The sequence below is a fragment of the Lolium perenne genome, chromosome 3, assembly GCF_019359855.2.
Source record: "Lolium perenne isolate Kyuss_39 chromosome 3, Kyuss_2.0, whole genome shotgun sequence".
NCBI lineage: Eukaryota > Viridiplantae > Streptophyta > Magnoliopsida > Poales > Poaceae > Lolium > Lolium perenne.
In genome coordinates this window covers 56,559,728-56,569,347 of record NC_067246.2, presented here as the reverse complement: position 1 = coordinate 56,569,347, position 9,620 = coordinate 56,559,728, and the positions used below count along the sequence as shown (strand labels likewise).

Sequence of the window (9,620 nt, the reverse complement as noted above, 5' to 3'; positions counted from 1 at the left end):
GTTCGATAGATTAAAATGTACTCCTGTGTTGAAGAGTAAGTCGGATACCTCCCATAAAAGTGATGATGATGATGAAGTGTACGCCAATTCGGATGGTCGGCTTCTCTCACATATTTTAGGGGAGGTATCGGAGGTCGGACTAGACGACGCGATGCTTAGTTCATGATATGAACTCAGGGCAAAAGATCGCAAGTCTAGAACTTCCTCCATTAAGAAAAAGCGCTTGGTCTAATAAAAAGGCAAGAGTGTCCAAATATTCTCATGTTTCCAAATGAATGGTATGTTTAAGAATAGTAGAGGTCTGAGTGACTTGGCTAAGCACTTACACATTTATGACTCCATTCGGGAACATGCTTTAGATTTTATTGCGATCTCTGGGAAGCGTCATTATTCCACAAGCTTTCTAAACCGCCTTTCTGATGGCGAAGATTTTGCTTGGGTGTCGCGACCCCCTAGAGGTCGGTCTGGGGGTTTGCTCGTAGGCGTCCAAACTTTGACAATGCAAATATTGGATAATTTTGGTGGTGACTTTCATATAAAGCTTCACATTCGGAATAAATCTGATAATTTAATTTGGAGTTTAGTGTTTGTCTATGGGGCGGCCCAGGATGCCCTCAAACCAGCCTTTCTGCTTGAGATGGTTAATCTAGCAAAGGATAATCCACATCCTATTATCATAGGCAGGGATTTTAATTTGCTGAGATATCCACACGAGAAGAGTAAGGGCAGGTTTGACAGTCATTCGTCTTTTTTGTTCAATGCTGTCATAGAAAGTTTAGACCTGAAAGAAGTATCAATGACCGGGAGGCAATTCACCTTGGCTAATAGTCTTCCTGATCCAACATATGAAAATCTAGATAGAGTACTACTGGACTCGGATTGGGAATCAAAGTTCCCTCTAGTCTCGGTACGTGCTCTTCCTTGCATCGAGTCGTTGTCGGACCACGCTCCCATACTATTAACTACTGGGACTCCTTCTCCTTCGCGTAAACGTCCGTTCAAATTCAAACTAGGATGGATACATAGAGAAGGGTTCTTGGATATGGTTAAAAATGTATGGGACCAGCACTATGTTGCGGGCTCCCCAATCGAAAGGTGGAATAGCAATCTTAGGGCTGTGCGAAAATACCTTGGAGGTTGGGCACGTCATATGGCTGGACGGCTCAAACAAGAGAAGCTCAGTCTCTCGACGTCATTTGATGATCTATAGGCAATAGCGGAATACAGAAGGTTGACGACGCATGAACTTGATCTAAAAAATCAATACAATGCAAAGTTAGCCGGACTATTACGCGAGGAGGAACTCAAATGGTACCAGCGATCAAAGGCTCAATTCTTATTGGAAGGGGATTCGAATACGAGAAACTTTCATAGTGTTGCTAATAGAATACACAGAAAGAAACGAATTCATTCCCTTATCCAAGATGATGTCATGATCGAGGGACAAGAGCAATTATCGTCTTACATTACAACCTACTACAAAAGTTTATTTGGAGCACCTGAGGATTCTCATATCTCCTTGGATGAATCCAGAGTAGATGACATACCACAGGTGTCCCCTCAGGAGAACGTTGTCCTTTCCGCTCCATATACGGAGGAGGAGATTAGGAAAGCGGTTTTCCAGATGGAACACAACAAGGCACCAGGGCCGGATGGTTTCCCAGCTGAGTTCTATCAAACATTCCTGGATACTATAAAAAAAATCTCCTAGAGTTGTTTCAAGAACTACATGGTGGGCAACTAGTTCTCTTTCGAATTAACTTTGGGGAAATAATTCTCCTCCCAAAGGTTAATGATGCGGATCGTATCCAGCAATTCAGGTCGATTTGTCTACTGAATGTTTGCTTCAATTTTTTACAAAGGTTGCTATTATTAGACTTAATTCTGTAGCCGATCAAGTGGTGTGTCCTACTCAAATAGCATTCATGCAAGGTCGATACATCTTGGATGGTGTCGTGACATTGCATGAGACGATACATGAGATGCACCGCAAAAAGTTGAATGGGGTTATCCTTAAAATCGACTTTGAAAAGGCGTATGATAAAGTCAAATGGTCTTTCCTACAACAAACACTTCGGATGAAAGGTTTTTCTCCGGAATGGCGCGCTCTAATTAATAACTTCATCTCTGGCGGAAGTGTTGCCATCAAAGTCAATGATGATGTTGGCAAATACTTCCAGACAAAGAAGGGGTTAAGGCAGGGAGATCCGTTGTCTCCAATGTTATTTAACATTGTGGCGGATATGGTTGCTATTTTAATAGAGCGAGCCAAGGAAGATGGACAGATTGAAGGAGTGGTGCCCCACCTGGTTGATGGGGGACCGTGTTTTCTGTAGTATGCCGATGATACAATTCTATTTATGGATCATGACTTGGATAAGGCAAGAAATCTGAAACTAATCCTCTCAGCTTTTGAGCAATTATCTGGTCTAAAGATTAACTTTCGTAAGATTGAATTGTTTTGTTTCGGTAATGCCCAAGACGAGGCCGACCAATATGCCAAATTATTCGGTTGCGGTTTAGGATCTTTTCCAATTAGCTACCTAGGTATTCCGATTCATTATCGGAGACTTACTCTAGCTGAATGGAAATTGGTCGAGGAAAGGTTGCAGAAAAGAATGAGTAGTTGGAAAGGAAAATTATTATCTCTTGGTGGAAGATTGGTACTCATAAATTCGGTACTCACAAATATGGTACTATATATGATATCATTCTTCCAATTGCCAAAAGGAATTCTTCATAGATTGGATTACCTCCGGTCAAGATTTTTCTGGCAAGAAGATAGTGAGAAGAAAAATATCGGTTGATAAAATGGAGTGTTGTATGCCGTCCCAAAGATCAAGGTGAACTTGGTATCCATGATCTAGAGCTTAAGAACCAGGCCCTTCTAGGTAAATGGCTGGCTAGGTTCTTAATCGAGGACGGAGTATGGCAAAACTTGTTGATGAGGAAGTATGTAGGCTCGAAAGCGTTGTCTCAGGTTTCTTGGAAACCCGGAGATTCACATTTTTGGGATGGCATTATGGCTACTAAGAAGCACTTCTTTCCACACGGGTCTTTCTCCATTCGGGGTGGTTCGAAAATTCATTTCTGGGAGGATAAGTGGTTGGGGATAACTACGCTCCAGGAACAATATCCAGCTTTATATAGGATCGCACGTCATAAGGATGTAACCCTTCAAAGGGTGATGAAAACCTTTCCACCATCTATGACTTTCAGACGTAATGTAGTCGGTCCCCGCTTAACCAACTGGAATGAATTGCTACAGAGATTAGCTTCGATCCAATTGGTTCAAGGGAAAGATCTATTTCGTTGTGAACTCACCAAAAAATGGTAAGTTCATAGTAAGATCCATGTATGAAAAGCGTTGATTCAACCTACTCAACCGGTTTATAATAATAAAAAGATTTGGAAAATGAGGATACCACTAAAGACGAAGGTCTTTGCTTGGTACTTATGCCGTGGTGTTATTCTCACAAAAGATAACCTTGCAAAAAGGAACTGTCATGGATGTAGGAGATGTGTTTTCTGTCATGAGGACGAGACAATTAAACATCTTCTTTTCCAGTGCCGGTTCACCAAAGCTATATGGTCAACCATTCAGATAGGATCTAGCTTAGTGTTGCGAATATTTTCGGCAACTGGCTAAATGGGGTAGAGGTTAGGTTTACGAGTCTTATCAGGGTGGGAGCGTTAGCCGTTATATGGTCGCTCTGGCTATGTAGAAATGACAAGGTTTTTAAGGAAAAGAATTCTTCTCTTATGCAGGTAATTTACCGATCTACGGCTATGCCCCGTTTATGGTCGCCACTTTAGTGATTGGAGGACCGCGACCTCTTTATGGAGGTGTCTACACGATTGGATAATTCGGCCAAGGAGTTTATTATCCAACATGGGTGGCTGCATAGTCTGAGGATTGCGGCTCCTTCACCATGATTTTATCACCTTTGTATGAGAACTTTACTTACAGTTGAATCTTTTATGTTTGGTTGTATCCGCGAACGGTTGTGTGCATCCTAGCTATGCAAAGGCCGGGTGTATTACGTCAAACTCTGATGTAATAAAGCGCACTTTTTCAAGAGAAAAAAATGAATACAGATAGTTAACTTCATTAAGATTACTTAGGAGTAACAACATATTTGGTTTCTTTAAAGATACATAGCAAAAATGATTAAAAGGACCATATTTTTTGATGAGAAGTTGGATGTGTATGATTACATGGAGATTACTTGAAGCATGCAAGAAACATAAGAACAAGAGTACTTGGCCAAACTTGAGCAAATAAAAGAGGGATTCATAAGCATTAATTCACACGGTGTGGATTGAGGAAAATCTAGTTAGGAATCTAATTAGGAAATGTAATCAAGCCTTTCAAATTCACATGCTAGTGAATAAAAATGCTTTGTAAAATATTTCTTGAACTGAACAGTGCATTCATCGGAAGAGACATGTCAGTCTCCATGCTAGTTTTAACATATCAATTCTTGATCAATCTAGTGTCTGTAACAAATAAACCAAAGTGCACATCAAGCCCTATTGCCCTAACCCTTATAGCTATATAACCATATGAGTCTGTGTACCCATTTTTGCTGACAAATCCACCTTTCATTTGTCCAAGTATCTCAATGGTAACTTGGCGTGAGCCATAAATGGAATTTCCCTAGCCTGTAGTCAGGTAAAGTTAGGTGCCCACTGTTATCGCCAGATTTTAACCAAGTCCGGAGATGGGCCGTGATTAAATGGGCTTAGAGAATATGCACGGAAAATATTCATAAATCGGCCTTGTACAAGAGTTTGGGCTAGATTGCCTGTGTATCTGTAAATTATGGTAGGTTACGTGTCGGTTAGAATTAAGAGATAGAGTTTAGCTCGTACGCAGTTGGGTTTATTCCCAAGTTAGAAAGTCTACAGACTATAAATATGTATCTAGGGTTATTGAGAAAGGAGGACGATCATGTTCACAACAAACCAATCTAGACGCATCGCCACCCCTTGTTTCGAGGGTTTCTTCCGGGTAAGCGCCATGCTGCCTAGATCGCATCTTGCGATCTAGGCAGTATCTTGTTTATTCGTTGTTTATGTGTTGCTCGTACTGAAGCCTTGTTGATGGCGAGCAACACCGTTATCATAGATATGTTAGGGTTAGCATCGGTACTTTCTTGATGTATTCGCTTAGTTATGCTATCCCTAGATATCTAGCTGTCTTTACACCTATCTGTAGGGATTCGTTGCATAGAAAACAAAAAAATTCCTACCGCGAGAACGCAATCCAAGCCAAGATGCAATCTAGAAGACGGGAGCAACGAGGGGATGATCGAGACTCACCCTTGAAGATTTCCAAAGCCTACAAGAGTAGGCTCTTGTTGCTGCGGTAGACGATCACTTGCCGCTTGCAAAAGCGCGTAGAAGATCTTGATCACGGTGCCACAATCGGGCAGCACCTCCGTACTCGGTCACACGTTCGGTGTTGATGAAGTCGACGTCCACCTCCCCGTTCCAGCGGGCAGCGGAAGTAGTAGTCTCCTCTTGAATCCGGCAGCACGACGGCGTGGTGGCGGTGGTGGTGGAGAACTCCGGCGGAGCTTCGCTAAGCGTGCGGGAGCGTTGGAGGAGAGAGGGGCGGCTAGGGTTTGGGAGGGGGTGGCCGGCCACTAAGGGGGTGCGGCCAGGCTATGGTCTTGGGGTGGCCGGCCCCCTCCCCTTGGCCCCTCATTATATAGGTGGAAGCCCCAAGTGTTGGACTACAAGTCTTCTAATAAAACCCGAACCCAAAACCTTCCATGTGATAGGGAAACCTACCCAAGGTGGGAATCCCACTTGGGGTGGGATTCCCCCCTTCCATGTGGGGGGTGGCCGGCCCCCTTGGTGGAGACCAAGGTGGACTCCCCCCTCCTAGGGTTGGCCGGCCATGGGAGGTGGAGTCCCTCCGGGACTCCGCCTTCCTTAGTGATTTCTTCCGGACTTTTCTAGAACCTTCTAGAACCTTCCGTAGAACCTTCCGGATCATTTTAAATCTTATAAAATGACTTCCTATATATGAATCTTATTCTCCGGACCATTCCGGAACTCCTCGTGATGTCCGGGATCCCATCCAGGACTTCGAACAAAACTTCAAACTCCATTCCATATTCAAGTTCTACCATTTCAACATCAAACCTTAAGTGTGTCACCCTACGGTTCGCGAACTATGCGGACATGGTTGAGTACTCTCTCCGACCAATAACCAATAGCGGGATCTGGAGATCCATAATGGCTCCCACATATTCAACGATGACTTTAGTGATCGAATGAACCATTCACATACGATACCAATTCCCTTTGTCACGCGATATTTTACTTGTCCGAGGTTTGATCATCAGTATCACTCTATACCTTGTTCAACCTCATCTCCTGACAAGTACTCTTTACTCGTACCGTGGTATGTGGTCTCTTATGAACTTATTCATATGCTTGCAATACATTAGACGACATTCCACCGAGAGGGCCCAGAGTATATCTATCCGTCATCGGGATGGACAAATCCCACTGTTGATCCATATGCCTCAACTCATACTTTCCGGATACTTAATCCCACCTTTATAACCACCCATTTACGCAGTGGCGTTTGATGTAATCAAAGTACCTTTCCGGTATAAGTGATTTACATGATCTCATGGTCATAAGGACTAGGTAACTATGTATCGAAAGCTTATAGCAAATAACTTAATGACGAGATCTTATGCTACGCTTAATTAGGTGTGTCCATTACATCATTCATATAATGACATAACCTTGTTATTAATAACATCCAATGTTCATGATCACGAAACCATGATCATCTATTAATCAACAAGCTAGTTATACAAGAGGCTTACTAGGGACTCCTTGTTGTTCACATAACACACATGTATCAATGTTTCGGTTAATACAATTATAGCATGGTATGTAAACATTATCATAAACTTAAAGATATATTATAATAACCATTTTATTATTGCCTCTTGGGCATATCTCCAACAGTCTCCCACTTGCACTAGAGTCAATAATCTAGTTTACATTTGTAAAGATATAACACCTTGGCCTTCCGGTGCTTTATCATGTTTTGCTCACGGGAGAGGTTTTAGTCAACGGATCTGACACGCTCAGAAACGTATGTATTTTGCAATTCATTTGTGTCTCAACGCATCACTCATTTCCAAATGAGTCGGCATTAAATATGTTTGGTCTTCTGGTGGAACCTTAATTCCGCAGTCTGAAATATGTCACTAATATTGTCACACACAATATAGCTTCAAAGTTCTGACTCTGTCAGAACTACACCAAGTTCTCAAAGAACCTTTTGACTTAACATCCTTTGTCATTGTCAAAACAATGACATACTCTGCTTTCTTTTGTAGAATCCGTTACAATATTTAGAACTCTTCTAAATCTAGTATAGACAACTTCTATCTTATTGTGCTACCTTTTAAATAACACTTAGCCTAATTGAGATTTGAAATTCATTTTTATATGTGACCAAACTAATATTGGTGCAACAACTTACAGCGATTTGTTTGTCATTTCTCCATACAAAATTATATATATATCCTTGGTTCTTCTAAAGTACTCAAGGATATTCTTACTGTCATCCAATGATCATCATATGAATCATTCTGATATATGCTCATAACATTTTTAGAGCACAGGACATTTGATTCTGTACATATTATTCGTGATCCATAATCACTCATGTGTTTTTACTCATTGAGTGTCAGATACACTCAAGACTTGTTAAAACTTCACATGACAAGAATATTTTCGAAATAATTCTATATTGAACTACTTCAATATCCATTCTATGTACTTTGACTTAAACTTATTATGTGTTTCAATCTATCTTCATAGATCTTGACACTAAATATGTTTCAATCCATATCCTTTCATTGAAGTTAATTCTCAATGAAACCTTTTATAATCAAGTATATAATTACATTATTTATAATCAACTATATGTCATCTACACAAAGTATTATAAATATGTCTCAGCGCTCCCACTTAATTTCTTGCAAATGCAAGCCTCTTCATCGTCTCTGATGAAATCAAAAATTCTTTGACTATTTCATCTGGTGAAGATTCCAACTCCGCGATACTTACTTCATCCAATTGAAGTTCGTATACCTATCTAGTATTCCACGGACCAGCAAAACTCTTGGTTGTATCTTGTATACACCTTTAATACACACTTCTGATAAGTAATGTATTTTTCCATCCTACTAACATATCTCATAAAAGAAATATGTAGTGATTACTAGAATAATCCACATAGACTATAAGCATTACTACGGAAGATCTAATCTTATCGTAGTCAACTCTTTGAACTTTGTCGTAAACAAATTTTCGACAAGTCAAGCTTCTTCAAGGATATTTCATCCAAGTCCATCAATTTTATAGATCCATTTACTTTCAAAAAGTATTCATCTATCTTGGATTTCATGGCGTATAGCCATTTTAACGGAGTCAGGGCCCATCATAACTTCTTTGTTTGTAGTTGGTTTATCATTTGTACAAAATCAATCCTTTGTCCACAAATCATTTATTTGATCACAAAGTAAACCATACCTACAAGGTTCAATATGTACTTCCATCTCCATGGCTAAAACACTTTGTAGTCATGGGAGCCATGATCGTCGTGGCCGCTTCCGAAACCAATTCCGATGCTGCGCTACTCTGATCATTATGCTTAGGTTAATAAACCTTATCAAATTCTATTGTCCTCCCACTCAAATACTTCGCTAGAAACAATTTCTTGGAAATAAATAAGAAACATTGACAAAAACTTTGTCTTTGTATCCATAGTGGAAAGAATTCCCAATCAATATTTTGGGATAACCAACAAAGACATTTATCCGATTTTTGGTTGTAATCTTTAGACCAAAACTTAAAGAAAGGACTATTAGGGTTTATACCCATGCCATAACTCGTATGGTGTCATTTCAACGGATCATGATGATGCTCTATTTAGTGTAAAAGCAGTAGTCACTAAAGAATAATCCACAAAAATATAATGGCATCATTTTTATTTTTATCTCATCATTAACCCAACAAGGTTTGGATACATTTCTCGGATACTTTATCATCTCTACGATACTCCAAGAAATGTGAGTTGTAGAACAATTTCATAACTCTCTTAGATGTTCTCTAAAACTCGTAATTCAAATATTCTCCAAATGATCCAATCATAGATATTTGACTTTTCTTTTACGATGATTTCCACTTCATGCTGAAATTTATTTGAATCCATTCAAATGTTTCAAACTTCTTCCTTATCGAATATATTCACATATATATACTCAATTCATTGTTGGAAGTTTTTATGAAGTAGAAGAATCTCCCGCACACAACTATGTCCAGTGAAACACATACATCATCATGTATTTTTTCACTAAGTTAGTTGCCCGTTCAACTCTTGGCCTATGAACGGTATTTTAGTCATTCTCTTTTAGAAAAGATTTGCAAGCGCCAAATGATTCAAAAATCAAATGACTCCAATAATCCATTTGCATGGAGTTTCTTCATGCGTTCCTTTCCAATATGACCTAAATGGCGGTTCCACAAATAAGTGGAATTCAAATCATTTGCCTTATGGCATTTTTAGCGTCAAT

General features: G+C 40.0%; 1 long non-coding RNA gene across 1 annotated transcript in view; it reads right to left on the bottom strand.

Moving 5' to 3' along the window:
- Positions 1-4,326: 4,326 nt before the first annotated feature.
- The window catches only part of LOC139837523 (uncharacterized), a 74,341-nt gene continuing 69,047 nt past the window's right edge, over positions 4,327-9,620 (bottom strand). Inside the window, exon 3 of the long non-coding RNA XR_011754016.1 lies at positions 4,327-4,665. This is a non-coding gene — a long non-coding RNA (uncharacterized lncRNA). The remainder of the gene's footprint in view (positions 4,666-9,620) is intronic.